Source organism: Hyperolius riggenbachi, chromosome 5 (assembly GCF_040937935.1).
Source record: "Hyperolius riggenbachi isolate aHypRig1 chromosome 5, aHypRig1.pri, whole genome shotgun sequence".
In the NCBI taxonomy this organism is placed as follows: domain Eukaryota; kingdom Metazoa; phylum Chordata; class Amphibia; order Anura; family Hyperoliidae; genus Hyperolius; species Hyperolius riggenbachi.
Genome location: NC_090650.1, coordinates 231,768,480 through 231,789,453, shown reverse-complemented (window position 1 = coordinate 231,789,453; position 20,974 = coordinate 231,768,480).

Genomic DNA, 20,974 nt, shown 5'->3' with positions numbered 1-20,974 from the left:
AGTGTATGGGGAGTTCACACTCCCCACATTGCGGTGCACTGGTTCGTAAGTGCTCTATTTAATGGAAACGCATACCTATGTTACTAGGCGGATCCTGCAGTGATCTGCAGCAGACCGGAACTCATGTAGGTCTATGGTCATGCACCTGAAAAAACCTGCCTAAAGACTAAGACAAGTGTAATGCACAAATATCAGACAATAACAAAAGTCAAAATGACAAATCCATAACGATGAACAAAAATTAACAGTAGCTAAAGACACCAAAGAGAGATAACCAATGCCCTTGTGAGCTTACTATCTAAAGGGATATGTATTTTTTTGCAGGATTTACTATTTGTATGTGAAAGAAGTTTGCATGGTGAAAAATTACAAATGTGTGGATTGTTTAAATTCCAACAATTTAGTCTTGAAAACTGGTTAAAAAACCATCAGCTTTTTTAAAACCGACTCTTGCGGCTTTATTTCTACTTATTTAAGTGCAAACATCATTCCCCCCTGCATGGCCTCCTCCATTTCCCCTCAATAACCATGCCACACCTCACCGGATTGCTAGATTCTATTAATACTTTAAAGCAACCCCAAATGGAAAAAAAAATTACCTAAGCATATCTCCAGATGGTATAGAAAATGCCAACAAAAGCGCTAATAAGTACATCCAATACTTATTTTTTCTGGACAAAGTTTTAAGATCACGTGGAATATTAGTCAAAAGATACAAAATGATCCCTGCACATTCACATGTGAAACATGTGGTTGCTGTATCTTTTATTATATGCAATGGTTATACCTCTCTTTGTTACTTTAGTTCTCTCATATTGATATACCAGACTGGATTTAAAGATACTTTTTCTGCATCTGTTTGAATAACATATGCATGTTTATAATATCTCAATTAATACTAGTGTGAAAAAAAACAATGACAGGCTACAGAAATGGAACTGTAGGAAAAAGTGAGAGCCACAAGGAAGTATAACCACCAAGGACTGCACTTCCTACATACCAGAAGAAGGTAAAACACCCAAAAAAGCATACACTAATTTGCTTTAGAGGGAAAGACCTTTTCTCATACATGTTCCACTTGTCATTGTTTCATCTTTTATAAATACTATATACAAAAATAACATACCAAGAAATATATAGACAAAGACCTTAAGGGCCTTTTTCACATTGGGGCAATGTGGTACGCTAAATGTATCGCACTACGCCACCAGGCAATAAGAGTGTATGGGGAGTTCACACTCCCCACATTGTGGTGCATTGGTCGGGAAGTGCTCTATTTAACGTAAATGCATACCTATGTTACTAGGCGGATCCTGCAGTGATCTGCGTCAGACCGGAACTCATGTAGGTCTATGGTCATGCACCTGAAAAAACCTGCCTAAAGACTAAGACAAGTGTAATGCACAAATATCAGACAATAACAAAAGTCAAAATGACAAATCCATAACGATGAACAAAAATTAACAGTAGCTAAAGACACCAAAGAGAGATAACCAATGCCCTTGTGAGCTTACTATCTAAAGGAATATGTATTTTTTTTGCAGGATTTACTATTTGTATGTGAAAAAAGTTTGAATGGTGAAAAATTACAAATGTGTGGAATGTTTAAATTCCAACAATTTAGTCTTGAAAACTGGTTAAAAAACCATCAGCTTTTTTAAAACCGACTCTCGCGACATTATTTCTACTTCTTTAAGTTCAAACATCTTTCCCCCCTGCATGGCCTCCTCCATTTCCCCTCAATAGCCATGCCACACCTCACCGGATTGCTAGATTCTATTAATACTTTAAAGCAACCCCAAATGGAAAAAAAAATTACCTTAACATAACTCCAGATGGTATAAAAATGCCAACAGAAGCGCTAATAAGTACATCCAATACTTATTTTTTTCTGGACAAAGTTTTAAGATCACGTGGAATATTAGTCAGAAGATACAAAATGATCCCTGCACATTAACATGTGAAACATGTGGTTGCTGCATCTTTTATTGTATGCAATGGTTATACCTATCTTTGTTACTTTAGTTCTCTCATATTGATATACCAGACTGGATTTAAAGTTACTTTTTCTGCATCTGTTTGAATAACATATGCATGTTTATAATATCTCAATTAATACTAGTGTGAAAAAAAACAATGACAGGCTACAGAAATGGAACTGTTGGAAAAAGTGAGAGCCACAAGGAGGTATAACCACCAAGGACTGCACTTCCTACATACCAGAAGAAGGTAAAACACCCAAAAAAGCATACACTAATTTGCTTTAGAGGGAAAGACCTTTTCTCATACATGTTCCACTTGTCATTGTTTCATCTTTTATAAATACTATATACAAAAATAACATACCAAGAAATATATAGACAAAGACCTTAAGGGCCTTTTTCACACTGGGGCAATGTGGTACGCTAAATGTATCTTACTACGCCACCAGGCAGTAAGAGTGTATGGGGAGTTCACACTCCCCACATTGCGGTGCACTGGTCCGGAAGTGCTCTATTTAACGTAAACGCATACCTATGTTACTAGGCGGATCCTGCAGTGATCTGCGTCAGCCCGGAACTCATGTAGGTCTATGGTCATGCACCTGAAAAAAACTGCCTAAAGACTAAGACAAGTGTAATGCACAAATATCAGACAATAACAAAAGTCAAAATGACAAATCCATAACGATGAACAAAAATTAACAGTAGCTAAAGACACCAAAGAGAGATAACCAATGCCCTTGTGAGCTTACTATCTAAAGGAATATGTATTTTTTTTGCAGGATTTACTATTTGTATGTGAAAAAAGTTTGAATGGTGAAAAATTACAAATGTGTGGAATGTTTAAATTCCAACAATTTAGTCTTGAAAACTGGTTAAAAAACCATCAGCTTTTTTAAAACCGACTCTCGCGACATTATTTCTACTTCTTTAAGTTCAAACATCTTTCCCCCCTGCATGGCCTCCTCCATTTCCCCTCAATAGCCATGCCACACCTCACCGGATTGCTAGATTCTATTAATACTTTAAAGCAACCCCAAATGGAAAAAAAAATTACCTTAACATAACTCCAGATGGTATAAAAATGCCAACAGAAGCGCTAATAAGTACATCCAATACTTATTTTTTTCTGGACAAAGTTTTCAGATCACGTGGAATATTAGTCAGAAGATACAAAATGATCCCTGCACATTAACATGTGAAACATGTGGTTGCTGCATCTTTTATTGTATGCAATGGTTATACCTCTCTTTGTTACTTTAGTTCTCTCATATTGATATACCAGACTGGATTTAAAGATACTTTTTCTGCATCTGTTTGAATAACATATGCATGTTTATAATATCTCAATTAATACTAGTGTGAAAAAAAAACAATGACAGGCTACAGAAATGGAACTGTGGGAAAAGTGAGAGCCACAAGGAAGTATAACCACCAAGGACTGCATTTCCTACATACCAGAAGAAGGTAAAACACCCAAAAAAGCATACACCAATTTGCTTTAGAGGGAAAGACCTTTTCTCATACATGTTCCACTTGTCATTGTTTCATCTTTTATAAATACTATATACAAAAATAACATACCAAGAAATATATAGACAAAGACCTTAAGGGCCTTTTTCACACTGGGGCAATGTGGTACGCTAAATGTATCGCACTACGCCACCAGGCAATAAGAGTGTATGGGGAGTTCACACTCCCCACATTGCGGTGCATTGGTCCGGAAGTGCTTTATTTAACGTAAATGCATACCTATGTTACTAGGCGGATCCTGCAGTGATCTGCGTCAGACCGGAACTCATGTAGGTCTATGGTCATGCACCTGAAAAAACCTGCCTAAAGACTAAGACAAGTGTAATGCACAAATATCAGACAATAACAAAAGTCAAAATGACAAATCCATAACGATGAACAAAAATTAACAGTAGCTAAAGACACCAAAGAGAGATAACCAATGCCCTTGTGAGCTTACTATCTAAAGGAATATGTATTTTTTTGCAGGATTTACTATTTGTATGTGAAAGAAGTTTGAATGGTGAAAAATTACAAATGTGTGGAATGTTTAAATTCCAACAATTTAGTCTTGAAAACTGGTTAAAAAACCATCAGCTTTTTTAAAACCGACTCTTGCGGCTTTATTTCTACTTATTTAAGTTCAAACATCTTTCCCCCCTGCATGGCCTCCTCCATTTCCCCTCAATAGCCATGCCACACCTCACCGGATTGCTAGATTATATTAATACTTTAAAGCAACCCCAAATGGAAAAAAAAATTACCTTAACTAACTCCAGATGGTATAAAAATGCCAACAGAAGCGCTAATAAGTACATCCAATACTTATTTTTTTCTGGACAAAGTTTTAAGATCACGTGGAATATTAGTCAAAAGATACAAAATGATCCCTGCACATTCACATGTGAAACATGTGGTTGCTGCATCTTTTATTGTATGCAATGGTTATACCTATCTTTGTTACTTTAGTTCTCTCATATTGATATACCAGACTGGATTTAAAGATACTTTTTCTGCATCTGTTTGAATAACATATGCATGTTTATAATATCTCAATTAATACTAGTGTGAAAAAAAACAATGACAGGCTACAGAAATGGAACTGTGGGAAAAGTGAGAGCCACAAGGAAGTATAACCACCAAGGACTGCACTTCCTACATACCAGAAGAAGGTAAAACACCCAAAAAAGCATACACTAATTTGCTTTAGAGGGAAAGACCTTTTCTCATACATGTTCCACTTGTCATTGTTTCATCTTTTATAAATACTATATACAAAATAACATACCAAGAAATATATAGACAAAGACCTTAAGGGCCTTTTTCACACTGGGACAATGTGGTACGCTAAATGTATTGCACTACGCCACCAGGCAGTAAGAGTGTATGGGGAGTTCACACTCCCCACATTGCGGTGCACTGGTCCGGAAGTGCTCTATTTAACGTAAACGCATACCTATGTTACTAGGCGGCTCTTGCAGTGATCTGCATCAGACCGGAACTCATGTAGGTCTACGGTCATGCACCTGAAAAAAACCTGCCTAAAGACTAAGACAAGTGTATTGCACAAATATCAGACAATAACAAAAGTCAAAATGACAAATCCATAACGATGAACAAAAATTAACAGTAGCTAAAGACACCAAAGAGAGATAACCAATGCCCTTGTGAGCTTACTATTTAAAGGAATATGCATTTTTTTGTTTTTGCAGGATTTACTATTTGTATGTGAAAAAAGTTTGAATGGTGAAAAATTACAAATGTGTGGAATGTTTAAATTCAAACAATTTAGTCTTGAAAACTGGTTCAAAAACCATCAGCTTTTTCAAAAAGCCGACTCTAGCGGCTTTATTTCTACTTCTTTAAGTTCAAACATCTTTCCCCCCTGCATGGCCTCCTCCATTTCCCCTCAATAGCCATGCCACACCTCACCGGATTGCTAGATTATATTAATACTTTAAAGCAACCCCAAATGGTAAAAAAAAATTACCTAAACATATCTCCAGAGGGTATAAAAAATGCCAACAGAAGCGCTAATAAGTACATCCAATACTTATTTTTTTTCTGGACAAAGTTTTAAGATCACGTGGAATATTAGTCAAAAGATACAAAATGATCCCTGCACATTCACATGTGAAACATGTGGTTGCTGCATCTTTTATTATATGCAATGGTTATACCTCTCTTTGTTACTTTAGTTCTCTCATATTGATATACCAGACTGGATTTAAAAATACTTTTTCTGCATCTGTTTGAATAACATATGCATGTTTATAATATCTCAATTAATACTAGTGTGAAAAAAAACAATGACAGGCTACAGAAATGGAACTGTGGGAAAAGTGAGAGCCACAAGGAAGTATAACCACCAAGGACTGCACTTCCTACATACCAGAATAAGGTAAAACATCCAAAAAAGCATACACTAATTTGCTTTAGAGGGAAATACCTTTTCTCATACATGTTCCACTTGTCATTGTTTCATCTTTTATAAATACTATATACAAAATAACATACCAAGAAATATATAGACAAAGACCTTAAGGGCCTTTTTCACACTGGGGCAATGTGGTACGCTAAATGTATCGCACTACGCCACCAGGCAGTAAGAGTGTATGGGGAGTTCACACTCCCCACATTGCGGTGCATTGGTCCGGAAGTGCTCTATTTAACATAAATGCATACCTATGTTACTAGGCCGCTCCTGCAGTGATCTGCGTCAGACCGGAACTCATGTAGGTCTATGGTCATGCACCTGAAAAAACCTGCCTAAAGACTAAGACAAGTGTAATGCACAAATATCAGACAATAACAAAAGTCAAAATGACAAATCCATAACGATGAACAAAAATTAACAGTAGCTAAAGACACCAAAGAGAGATAACCAATGCCCTTGTGAGCTTACTATCTAAAGGAATATGTATTTTTTGCAGGATTTACTATTTGTATGTGAAAGAAGTTTGCATGGTGAAAAATTACAAATGTGTGGATTGTTTAAATTCCAACAATTTAGTCTTGAAAACTGGTTAAAAAACCATCAGCTTTTTTAAAACCGACTCTTGCGGCTTTATTTCTACTTATTTAAGTTCAAACATCTTTACCCCCTGCATGGCCTCCTCCATTTCCCCTCAATAGCCATGCCACACCTCACCGGATTGCTAGATTCTATTAATACTTTAAAGCAACCCCAAATGGAAAAAAAAATTACCTTAACATAACTCCAGATGGTATAAAAATGCCAACAGAAGCGCTAATAAGTACATCCAATACTTATTTTTTTCTGGACAAAGTTTTAAGATCACGTGGAATATTAGTCAGAAGATACAAAATGATCCCTGCACATTCACATGTGAAACATGTGGTTGCTGCATCTTTTATTGTATGCAATGGTTATACCTATCTTTGTTACTTTAGTTCTCTCATATTGATATACCAGACTGGATTTAAAGTTACTTTTTCTGCATCTGTTTGAATAACATATGCATGTTTATAATATCTCAATTAATACTAGTGTGAAAAAAAACAATGACAGGCTACAGAAATGGAACTGTAAAAAAAGTGAGAGCCACAAGGAAGTATAACCACCAAGGACTGCACTTCCTACATACCAGAAGAAGGTAAAACACCCAAAAAAGCATACACTAATTTGCTTTAGAGGGAAAGACCTTTTCTCATACATGTTCCATTTGTCATTGTTTCATCTTTTATAAATACTATATACAAAAATAACATACCAAGAAATATATAGACAAAGACCTTAAGGGCCTTTTTCACACTGGGGCAATGTGGTACGCTAAATGTATCGCACTACGCCACCAGTCAGTAAGAGTGTATGGGGAGTTCACACTCCCCACATTGCGGTGCACTGGTCCGTAAGTGCTCTATTTAACGTAAACGCATACCTATGTTACTAGGCGGCTCCTGCAGTGATCTGCGTCAGACCGGAACTCATGTAGGTCTATGGTCATGCACCTGAAAAAACCTGCCTAAAGACTAAGACAAGTGTAATGCACAAATATCAGACAATAACAAACGTCAAAATGACAAATCCATAACGATGAACAAAAATTAACAGTAGCTAAAGACACCAAAGAGAGATAACCAATGCCCTTGTGAGCTTACTATCTAAAGGAATATGGTTTTTTTTTTTTGCAGGATTTACTATTTGTATGTGAAAGAAGTTTGAATGGTGAAAAATTACAAATGTGTGGAATGTTTAAATTCCAACAATTTAGTCTTGAAAACTGGTTAAAAAACCATCAGCTTTTTTAAAACCGACTCTCGCGACATTATTTCTACTTCTTTAAGTTCAAACATCTTTCCCCCCTGCATGGCCTCCTCCATTTCCCCTCAATAGCCATGCCACACCTCACCGGATTGCTAGATTCTATTAATCCTTTAAAGCAACCCCAAATGGAAAAAAAAAATACCTAAACATATCTCCAGATGGTATAGAAAATGCCAACAGAAGCGCTAATAAGTACATCCAATACTTATTTTTTCTAGACAGTTTTAAGATCACGTGGAATATTAGTCAAAAGATACAAAATGATCCCTGCACATTCACATGTGAAACATGTGGTTGCTGCATCTTTTAATATATGCAATGGTTATACCTCTCTTTGTTACTTTAGTTCTCTCATATTGATATACCAGACTGGATATAAAGATACTTTTTCTGCATCTGTTTGAATAACATATGCATGTTTATAATATCTCAATTAATACTAGTGTGAAAAAAAACAATGACAGGCTACAGAAATGGAACTGTGGGAAAAGTGAGAGCCACAAGGAAGTATAACCACCAAGGACTGCACTTCCTACATACCAGAAGAAGGTAAAACACCCAAAAAAGCATACACTAATTTGCTTTAGAGGGAAAGACCTTTTCTCATACATGTTCCACTTGTCATTGTTTCATCTTTTATAAATACTATATACAAAATAACATACCAAGAAATATATAGACAAAGACCTTAAGGGCCTTTTTCACACTGGGGCAATGTGGTACACTAAATGTATTGCACTACGCCACCAGGCAGTAAGAGTGTATGGGGAGTTCACACTCCCCACATTGCGGTGCACTGGTCCGGAAGTGCTCTATTTAACGTAAACGCATACCTATGTTACTAGGCGGCTCTTGCAGTGATCTGCATCAGACCGGAACTCATGTAGGTCTACGGTCATGCACCTGAAAAAAACCTGCCTAAAGACTAAGACAAGTGTATTGCACAAATATCAGACAATAACAAAAGTCAAAATGACAAATCCATAACGATGAACAAAAATTAACAGTAGCTAAAGACACCAAAGAGAGATAACCAATGCCCTTGTGAGCTTACTATTTAAAGGAATATGCATTTTTTTGTTTTTGCAGGATTTACTATTTGTATGTGAAAGAAGTTTGAATGGTGAAAAATTACAAATGTGTGGAATGTTTAAATTCAAACAATTTAGTCTTGAAAACTGGTTCAAAAACCATCAGCTTTTTCAAAAAGCCGACTCTAGCGGCTTTATTTCTACTTCTTTAAGTTCAAACATCTTTCCCCCCTGCATGGCCTCCTCCATTTCCCCTCAATAGCCATGCCACACCTCACCGGATTGCTAGATTATATTAATACTTTAAAGCAACCCCAAATGGTAAAAAAAAATTACCTAAACATATCTCCAGAGGGTATAAAAAATGCCAACAGAAGCGCTAATAAGTACATCCAATACTTATTTTTTTTCTGGACAAAGTTTTAAGATCACGTGGAATATTAGTCAAAAGATACAAAATGATCCCTGCACATTCACATGTGAAACATGTGGTTGCTGCATCTTTTATTATATGCAATGGTTATACCTCTCTTTGTTACTTTAGTTCTCTCATATTGATATACCAGACTGGATTTAAAGATACTTTTTCTGCATCTGTTTGAATAACATATGCATGTTTATAATATCTCAATTAATACTAGTGTGAAAAAAACAATGACAGGCTACAGAAATGGAACTGTGGGAAAAGTGAGAGCCACAAGGAAGTATAACCACCAAGGACTGCACTTCCTACATACCAGAAGAAGGTAAAACACCCAAAAAAGCATACACTAATTTGCTTTAGAGGGAAAGACCTTTTCTCATACATGTTCCACTTGTCATTGTTTCATCTTTTATAAATACTATATACAAAATAACATACCAAGAAATATATAGACAAAGACCTTAAGGGCCTTTTTCACACTGGGGCAATGTGGTACGCTAAATGTATCGCACTACGCCACCAGGCAGTAAGAGTGTATGGGGAGTTCACACTCCCCACATTGCGGTGCATTGGTCCGGAAGTGCTCTATTTAACATAAATGCATACCTATGTTACTAGGCGGCTCCTGCAGTGATCTGCGTCAGACCGGAACTCATGTAGGTCTATGGTCATGCACCTGAAAAAACCTGCCTAAAGACTAAGACAAGTGTAATGCACAAATATCAGACAATAACAAAAGTCAAAATGACAAATCCATAACGATGAACAAAAATTAACAGTAGCTAAAGACACCAAAGAGAGATAACCAATGCCCTTGTGAGCTTACTATCTAAAGGAATATGTATTTTTTGCAGGATTTACTATTTGTATGTGAAAGAAGTTTGCATGGTGAAAAATTACAAATGTGTGGATTGTTTAAATTCCAACAATTTAGTCTTGAAAACTGGTTAAAAAAATCAGCTTTTTTAAAACCGACTCTTGCGGCTTTATTTCTACTTATTTAAGTTCAAACATCTTTCCCCCCTGCATGGCCTCCTCCATTTCCCTTCAATAGCCATGCCACACCTCACCAGATTGCTAGATTCTATTAATACTTTAAAGCAACCCCAAATGGAAAAAAAAAATTACCTAAACATATCTCCAGATGGTATAGAAAATGCCAACAAAAGCGCTAATAAGTACATCCAATACTTATTTTTTCTGGACAAAGTTTTAAGATCACGTGGAATATTAGTCAAAAGATACAAAATGATCCCTGCACATTCACATGTGAAACATGTGGTTGCTGCATCTTTTATTATATGCAATGGTTATACCTCTCTTTGTTACTTTAGTTCTCTCATATTGATATACCAGACTGGATTTAAAGATACTTTTTCTGCATCTGTTTGAATAACATATGCATGTTTATAATATCTCAATTAATACTAGTGTGAAAAAAAACAATGACAGGCTACAGAAATGGAACTGTGGGAAAAGTGAGAGCCACAAGGAAGTATAACCACCAAGGACTGCACTTCCTACATACCAGAATAAGGTAAAACATCCAAAAAAGCATACACTAATTTGCTTTAGAGGGAAATACCTTTTCTCATACATGTTCCACTTGTCATTGTTTCATCTTTTATAAATACTATATACAAAATAACATACCAAGAAATATATAGACAAAGACCTTAAGGGCCTTTTTCACACTGGGGCAATGTGGTACGCTAAATGTATCGCACTACGCCACCAGGCAGTAAGAGTGTATGGGGAGTTCACACTCCCCACATTGCGGTGCATTGGTCCGGAAGTGCTCTATTTAACATAAATGCATACCTATGTTACTAGGCGGCTCCTGCAGTGATCTGCGTCAGACCGGAACTCATGTATGTCTATGGTCATGCACCTGAAAAAACCTGCCTAAAGACTAAGACAAGTGTAATGCACAAATATCAGACAATAACAAAAGTCAAAATGACAAATCCATAACGATGAACAAAAATTAACAGTAGCTAAAGACACCAAAGAGAGATAACCAATGCCCTTGTGAGCTTACTATCTAAAGGAATATGTATTTTTTGCAGGATTTACTATTTGTATGTGAAAGAAGTTTGCATGGTGAAAAATTACAAATGTGTGGATTGTTTAAATTCCAACAATTTAGTCTTGAAAACTGGTTAAAAAAAATCAGCTTTTTTAAAACCGACTCTTGCGGCTTTATTTCTACTTATTTAAGTTCAAACATCTTTCCCCCCTGCATGGCCTCCTCCATTTCCCTTCAATAGCCATGCCACACCTCACCAGATTGCTAGATTCTATTAATACTTTAAAGCAACCCCAAATGGAAAAAAAAAATTACCTAAACATATCTCCAGATGGTATAGAAAATGCCAACAAAAGCGCTAATAAGTACATCCAATACTTATTTTTTCTGGACAAAGTTTTAAGATCACGTGGAATATTAGTCAAAAGATACAAAATGCTCCCTGCACATTCACATGTGAAACATGTGGTTGCTGCATCTTTTATTATATGCAATGGTTATACCTCTCTTTGTTACTTTAGTTCTCTCATATTGATATACCAGACTGGATTTAAAGATACTTTTTCTGCATCTGTTTGAATAACATATGCATGTTTATAATATCTCAATTAATACTAGTGTGAAAAAAAACAATGACAGGCTACAGAAATGGAACTGTGGGAAAAGTGAGAGCCACAAGGAAGTATAACCACCAAGGACTGCACTTCCTACATACCAGAATAAGGTAAAACATCCAAAAAAGCATACACTAATTTGCTTTAGAGGGAAATACCTTTTCTCATACATGTTCCACTTGTCATTGTTTCATCTTTTATAAATACTATATACAAAATAACATACCAAGAAATATATAGACAAAGACCTTAAGGGCCTTTTTCACACTGGGGCAATGTGGTACGCTAAATGTATCGCACTACGCCACCAGGCAGTAAGAGTGTATGGGGAGTTCACACTCCCCACATTGCGGTGCATTGGTCCGGAAGTGCTCTATTTAACATAAATGCATACCTATGTTACTAGGCGGCTCCTGCAGTGATCTGCGTCAGACCGGAACTCATGTATGTCTATGGTCATGCACCTGAAAAAACCTGCCTAAAGACTAAGACAAGTGTAATGCACAAATATCAGACAATAACAAAAGTCAAAATGACAAATCCATAACGATGAACAAAAATTAACAGTAGCTAAAGACACCAAAGAGAGATAACCAATGCCCTTGTGAGCTTACTATCTAAAGGAATATGTATTTTTTTTTTTTTGCAGGATTTACTATTTGTATGTGAAAGAAGTTTGAATGGTGAAAAATAACAAATGTGTGGAATGTTTAAATTCCAACAATTTAGTCTTGAAAACTGGTTAAAAAAACCATCAGCTTTTTTAAAACCGACTCTCGCGACATTATTTCTACTTCTTTAAGTTCAAACAACTTTCCCCCCTGCATGGCCTCCTCCATTTCCCCTCAATAGCCATGCCACACCTCACCGGATTGCTAGATTCTATTAATCCTTTAAAGCAACCCCAAATGGAAAAAAAAATACATAAACATATCTCCAGATGGTATAGAAAATGCCAACAGAAGCGCTAATAAGTATATCCAATACTTATTTTTTCTAGACAAAGTTTTAAGATCACGTGGAATATTAGTCAAAAGATACAAAATGATCCCTGCACATTCACATGTGAAACATGTGGTTGCTGCATCTTTTAAAATATGCAATGGTTATACCTCTCTTTGTTACTTTAGTTCTCTCATATTGATATACCAGACTGGATTTAAAGATACTTTTTCTGCATCTGTTTGAATAACATATGCATGTTTATAATATCTCAATTAATACTAGTGTGAAAAAAAACAATGACAGGCTACAGAAATGGAACTGTGGGAAAAGTGAGAGCCACAAGGAAGTATAACCACCAAGGACTGCACTTCCTACATACCAGAAGAAGGTAAAACACCCAAAAAAGCATACACTAATTTGCTTTAGAGGGAAAGACCTTTTCTCATACATGTTCCACTTGTCATTGTTTCATCTTTTATAAATACTATATACAAAAATAACATACCAAGAAATATATAGACAAAGACCTTAAGTGCCTTTTTCACACTGGGGCAATGTGGTACGCTAAATGTATCGCACTACGCCACCAGGCAATAAGAGTGTATGGGGAGTTCACACTCCCCACATTGCGGTGCATTGGTCCGGAAGTGCTTTATTTAACGTAAATGCATACCTATGTTACTAGGCGGATCCTGCAGTGATCTGCGTCAGACCGGAACTCATGTAGGTCTATGGTCATGCACCTGAAAAAACCTGCCTAAAGACTAAGACAAGTGTAATGCACAAATATCAGACAATAACAAAAGTCAAAATGACAAATCCATAACGATGAACAAAAATTAACAGTAGCTAAAGACACCAAAGAGAGATAACCAATGCCCTTGTGAGCTTACTATCTAAAGGAATATGTATTTTTTTGCAGGATTTACTATTTGTATGTGAAAGAAGTTTGAATGGTGAAAAATTACAAATGTGTGGAATGTTTAAATTCCAACAATTTAGTCTTGAAAACTGGTTAAAAAACCATCAGCTTTTTTAAAACCGACTCTTGCGGCTTTATTTCTACTTATTTAAGTTCAAACATCTTTCCCCCCTGCATGGCCTCCTCCATTTCCCCTCAATAGCCATGCCACACCTCACCGGATTGCTAGATTATATTAATACTTTAAAGCAACCCCAAATGGAAAAAAAAATTACCTTAACTAACTCCAGATGGTATAAAAATGCCAACAGAAGCACTAATAAGTACATCCAATACTTATTTTTTCTAGACAAAGTTTTAAGATCACGTGGAATATTAGTCAAAAGATACAAAATGATCCCTGCACATTCACATGTGAAACATGTGGTTGCTGCATCTTTTAATATATGCAATGGTTATACCTCTCTTTGTTACTTTAGTTCTCTCATATTGATATACCAGACTGGATATAAAGATACTTTTTCTGCATCTGTTTGAATAACATATGCATGTTTATAATATCTCAATTAATACTAGTGTGAAAAAAAACAATGACAGGCTACAGAAATGGAACTGTGGGAAAAGTGAGAGCCACAAGGAAGTATAACCACCAAGGACTGCACTTCCTACATACCAGAAGAAGGTAAAACACCCAAAAAAGCATACACTAATTTGCTTTAGAGGGAAAGACCTTTTCTCATACATGTTCCACTTGTCATTGTTTCATCTTTTATAAATACTATATACAAAATAACATACCAAGAAATATATAGACAAAGACCTTAAGGGCCTTTTTCACACTGGGACAATGTGGTACGCTAAATGTATTGCACTACGCCACCAGGCAGTAAGAGTGTATGGGGAGTTCACACTCCCTATATTGCGGTGCACTGGTCCGGAAGTGCTCTATTTAACGTAAACGCATACCTATGTTACTAGGCGGCTCTTGCAGTGATCTGCATCAGACCGGAACTCATGTAGGTCTACGGTCATGCACCTGAAAAAAACCTGCCTAAAGACTAAGACAAGTGTATTGCACAAATATCAGACAATAACAAAAGTCAAAATGACAAATCCATAACGATGAACAAAAATTAACAGTAGCTAAAGACACCAAAGAGAGATAACCAATGCCCTTGTGAGCTTACTATTTAAAGGAATATGCATTTTTTTGTTTTTGCAGGATTTACTATTTGTATGTGAAAGAAGTTTGAATGGTGAAAAATTACAAATGTGTGGAATGTTTAAATTCAAACAATTTAGTCTTGAAAACTGGTTCAAAAACCATCGGCTTTTTCAAAAAGCCGACTCTAGCGGCTTTATTTCTACTTCTTTAAGTTCAAACATCTTTCCCCCCTGCATGGCCTCCTCCATTTCCCCTCAATAGCCATGCCACACCTCACCGGATTGCTAGATTATATTAATACTTTAAAGCAACCCCAAATGGTAAAAAAAAATTACCTAAACATATCTCCAGAGGGTATAAAAAATGCCAACAGAAGCGCTAATAAGTACATCCAATACTTATTTTTTTTCTGGACAAAGTTTTAAGATCACGTGGAATATTAGTCAAAAGATACAAAATGATCCCTGCACATTCACATGTGAAACATGTGGTTGCTGCATCTTTTATTATATGCAATGGTTATACCTCTCTTTGTTACTTTAGTTCTCTCATATTGATATACCAGACTGGATTTAAAGATACTTTTTCTGCATCTGTTTGAATAACATATGCATGTTTATAATATCTCAATTAATACTAGTGTGAAAAAAAACAATGACAGGCTACAGAAATGGAACTGTGGGAAAAGTGAGAGCCACAAGGAAGTATAACCACCAAGGACTGCACTTCCTACATACCAGAAGAAGGTAAAACACCCAAAAAAGCATACACTAATTTGCTTTAGAGGGAAAGACCTTTTCTCATACATGTTCCACTTGTCATTGTTTCATCTTTTATAAATACTATATACAAAATAACATACCAAGAAATATATAGACAAAGACCTTAAGGGCCTTTTTCACACTGGGGCAATGTGGTACGCTAAATGTATCGCACTACGCCACCAGGCAGTAAGAGTGTATGGGGAGTTCACACTCCCCACATTGCGGTGCATTGGTCCGGAAGTGCTCTATTTAACATAAATGCATACCTATGTTACTAGGCGGCTCCTGCAGTGATCTGCGTCAGACCGGAACTCATGTAGGTCTATGGTCATGCACCTGAAAAAACCTGCCTAAAGACTAAGACAAGTGTAATGCAAAAATATCAGACAATAACAAAAGTCAAAATGACAAATCCATAACGATGAACAAAAATTAACAGTAGCTAAAGACACCAAAGAGAGATAACCAATGCCCTTGTGAGCTTACTATCTAAAGGAATATGCATTTTTTGCAGGATTTACTATTTGTATGTGAAAGAAGTTTGCATGGTGAAAAATTACAAATGTGTGGATTGTTTAAATTCCAACAATTTAGTCTTGAAAACTGGTTAAAAAACCATCAGCTTTTTTAAAACCGACTCTTGCGGCTTTATTTCTACTTATTTAAGTTCAAACATCTTTCCCCCCTGCATGGCCTCCTCCATTTCCCTTCAATAGCCATGCCACACCTCACCGGATTGCTAGATTCTATTAATACTTTAAAGCAACCCCAAATGGAAAAAAAAAATTACCTAAACATATCTCCAGATGGTATAGAAAATGCCAACAAAAGCGCTAATAAGTACATCCAATACTTATTTTTTCTGGACAAAGTTTTAAGATCACGTGGAATATTAGTCAAAAGATACAAAATGATCCCTGCACATTCACATGTGAAACATGTGGTTGCTGCATCTTTTATTATATGCAATGGTTATACCTCTCTTTGTTACTTTAGTTCTCTCATATTGATATACCAGACTGGATTTAAAGATACTTTTTCTGCATCTGTTTGAATAACATATGCATGTTTATAATATCTCAATTAATACTAGTGTGAAAAAAAACAATGACAGGCTACAGAAATGGAACTGTGGGAAAAGTGAGAGCCACAAGGAAGTATAACCACCAAGGACTGCACTTCCTACATACCAGAATAAGGTAAAACATCCAAAAAAGCATACACTAATTTGCTTTAGAGGGAAATACCCTTTCTCATACATGTTCCACTTGTCATTGTTTCATCTTTTATAAATACTATATACAAAATAACATACCAAGAAATATATAGACAAAGACCTTAAGGGCCTTTTTCACACTGGGGCAATGTGGTACGCTAAATGTATCGCACTACGCCACCAGGCAGTAAGAGTGTATGGGGAGTTCACACTCCCCACATTGCGGTGCATTGGTCCGGAAGTGCTCTATTTAACATAAATGCATACCTATGTTACTAGGCGGCTCCTGCAGTGATCTGCGTCAGACCGGAACTCATGTAGGTCTATGGTCATGCACCTGAAAAAACCTGCCTAAAGACTAAGACAAGTGTAATGCACAAATATCAGACAATAACAAAAGTCAAAATGACAAATCCATAACGATGAACAAAAATTAACAGTAGCTAAAGACACCAAAGAGAGATAACCAATGCCCTTGTGAGCTTACTATCTAAAGGAATATGTATTTTTTGCAGGATTTACTATTTGTATGTGAAAGAAGTTTGCATGGTGAAAAATTACAAATGTGTGGATTGTTTAAATTCCAACAATTTAGTCTTGAAAACTGGTTAAAAAACCATCAGCTTTTTTAAAACCGACTCTTGCGGCTTTATTTCTACTTATTTAAGTTCAAACATCTTTACCCCCTGCATGGCCTCCTCCATTTCCCCTCAATAGCCATGCCACACCTCACCGGATTGCTAGATTCTATTAATACTTTAAAGCAACCCCAAATGGAAAAAAAAATTACCTTAACATAACTCCAGATGGTATAAAAATGCCAACAGAAGCGCTAATAAGTACATCCAATACTTATTTTTTTCTGGACAAAGTTTTAAGATCACGTGGAATATTAGTCAGAAGATACAAAATGATCCCTGCACATTCACATGTGAAACATGTGGTTGCTGCATCTTTTATTGTATGCAATGGTTATACCTATCTTTGTTACTTTAGTTCTCTCATATTGATATACCAGACTGGATTTAAAGTTACTTTTTCTGCATCTGTTTGAATAACATATGCATGTTTATAATATCTCAATTAATACTAGTGTGAAAAAAAACAATGACAGGCTACAGAAATGGAACTGTAAAAAAAGTGAGAGCCACAAGGAAGTATAACCACCAAGGACTGCACTTCCTACATACCAGAAGAAGGTAAAACACCCAAAAAAGCATACACTAATTTGCTTTAGAGGGAAAGACCTTTTCTCATACATGTTCCATTTGTCATTGTTTCATCTTTTATAAATACTATATACAAAAATAACATACTAAGAAATATATAGACAAAGACCTTAAGGGCCTTTTTCACACTGGGGCAATGTGGTACGCTAAATGTATCGCACTACGCCACCAGTCAGTAAGAGTGTATGGGGAGTTCACACTCCCCACATTGCGGTGCACTGGTCCGTAAGTGCTCTATTTAACGTAAACGCATACCTATGTTACTAGGCGGCTCCTGCAGTGATCTGCGTCAGACCGGAACTCATGTAGGTCTATGGTCATGCACCTGAAAAAACCTGCCTAAAGACTAAGACAAGTGTAATGCACAAATATCAGACAATAACAAACGTCAAAATGACAAATCCATAACGATGAACAAAAATTAACAGTAGCTAAAGACACCAAAGAGAGATAACCAATGCCCTTGTGAGCTTACTATCTAAAGGAATATGTTTTTTTTTTTTTTGCAGGATTTACTATTTGTATGTGAAAGAAGTTTGAATGGTGAAAAATTACAAATGTGTGGAATGTTTAAATTCCAACAATTTAGTCTTGAAAACTGGTTAAAAAACCATCAGCTTTTTTAAAACCGACTCTCGCGACATTATTTCTACTTCTTTAAGTTCAAACATCTTTCCCCCCTGCATGGCCTCCTCCATTTCCCCTCAATAGCCATGCCACACCTCACCGGATTGCTAGATTCTATTAATCCTTTAAAGCAACCCCAAATGGAAAAAAAAAATACCTAAACATATCTCCAGATGGTATAGAAAATGCCAACAGAAGCGCTAATAAGTACATCCAATACTTATTTTTTCTAGACAAAGTTTTAAGATCACGTGGAATATTAGTCAAAAGATACAAAATGATCCCTGCACATTCACATGTGAAACATGTGGTTGCTGCATCTTTTAATATATGCAATGGTTATACCTCTCTTTGTTACTTTAGTTCTCTCATATTGATATACCAGACTGGATATAAAGATACCTTTTCTGCATCTGTTTGAATAACATATGCATGTTTATAATATCTCAATTAATACTAGTGTGAAAAAAAACAATGACAGGCTACAGAAATGGAACTGTGGGAAAAGTGAGAGCCACAAGGAAGTATAACCACCAAGGACTGCACTTCCTACATACCAGAAGAAGGTAAAACACCCAAAAAAGCATACACTAATTTGCTTTAGAGGGAAAGACCTTTTCTCATACATGTTCCACTTGTCATTGTTTCATCTTTTATAAATACTATATACAAAATAACATACCAAGAAATATATAGACAAAGACCTTAAGGGCCTTTTTCACACTGGGGCAATGTGGTACGCTAAATGTATTGCACTACGCCACCAGGCAGTAAGAGTGTATGGGGAGTTCACACTCCCCACATTGCGGTGCACTGGTCCGGAAGTGCTCTATTTAACGTAAACGCATACCTATGTTACTAGGCGGCTCTTGCAGTGATCTGCATCAGACCGGAACTCATGTAGGTCTACGGTCATGCACCTGAAAAAAACCTGCCTAAAGACTAAGACAAGTGTATTGCACAAATATCAGACAGTAACAAAAGTCAAAATGACAAATCCATAACGATGAACAAAAATTAACAGTAGCTAAAGACACCAAAGAGAGATAACCAATGCCCTTGTGAGCTTACTATTTAAAGGAATATGCATTTTTTTGTTTTTGCAGGATTTACTATTTGTATGTGAAAGAAGTTTGAATGGTGAAAAATTACAAATGTGTGGAATGTTTAAATTCAAACAATTTAGTCTTGAAAACTGGTTCAAAAACCATCAGCTTTTTCAAAAAGCCGACTCTAGCGGCTTTATTTCTACTTCTTTAAGTTCAAACATCTTTCCCCCCTGCATGGCCTCCTCCATTTCCCCTCAATAGCCATGCCACACCTCACCGGATTGCTAGATTATATTAATACTTTAAAGCAACCCCAAATGGTAAAAAAAAATTACCTAAACATATCTCCAGAGGGTATAAAAAATGCCAACAGAAGCGCTAATAAGTACATCCAATACTTATTTTTTTTCTGGACAAAGTTTTAAGATCACGTGGAATATTAGTCAAAAGATACAAAATGATCCCTGCACATTCACATGTGAAACATGTGGTTGCTGCATCTTTTATTATTTGCAATGGTTATACCTCTCTTTGTTACTTTAGTTCTCTCATATTGATATACCAGACTGGATTTAAAGTTACTTTTTCTGCATCTGTTTGAATAACATATGCATGTTTATAATATCTCAATTAATACTAGTGTGAAAAAAACAATGACAGGATACAGGATTTTTTCCCTTTTAAGGTCCCTTTGTTCCATTGTTGTGTGGTGTAGCGGCTGCTTTGTAACATGGCTTACTGCTTTGCAATGCACCACCTATGCAATATTCACAGTGCGGCAGTAGCATCGTGTTGTAATGGGTTGCAGTATGGTAATGCACTGCATGCAGTGTGTCACCACTAAATGTGTGTAATAACAGGTACAGTGTAGCATACTTCTCATTGACAGTATGCTTCCCTGTATGTGGCACAATGCAGCTATAACACGCAGTATTACTTTTTCATACCATTGCATTACATTTGTTATACAGGGAACATAATGCAATGCCCCACTGTGAACCTAGCCTTACAGCTAATTAGAACTGCTAGTATGCCTGTGTAGAATTGCGGTAGGTAAATATTGCCTGTCACTTGTCAGCTTTGTTGAGGAGGTTTTGGGGAAGCCAGCGCTGGATTCCTCCAAGCTACAGAGGACGGGGAAGCCTCATTGGGATCCCGAGGCTTCCCCCTCCCAAGG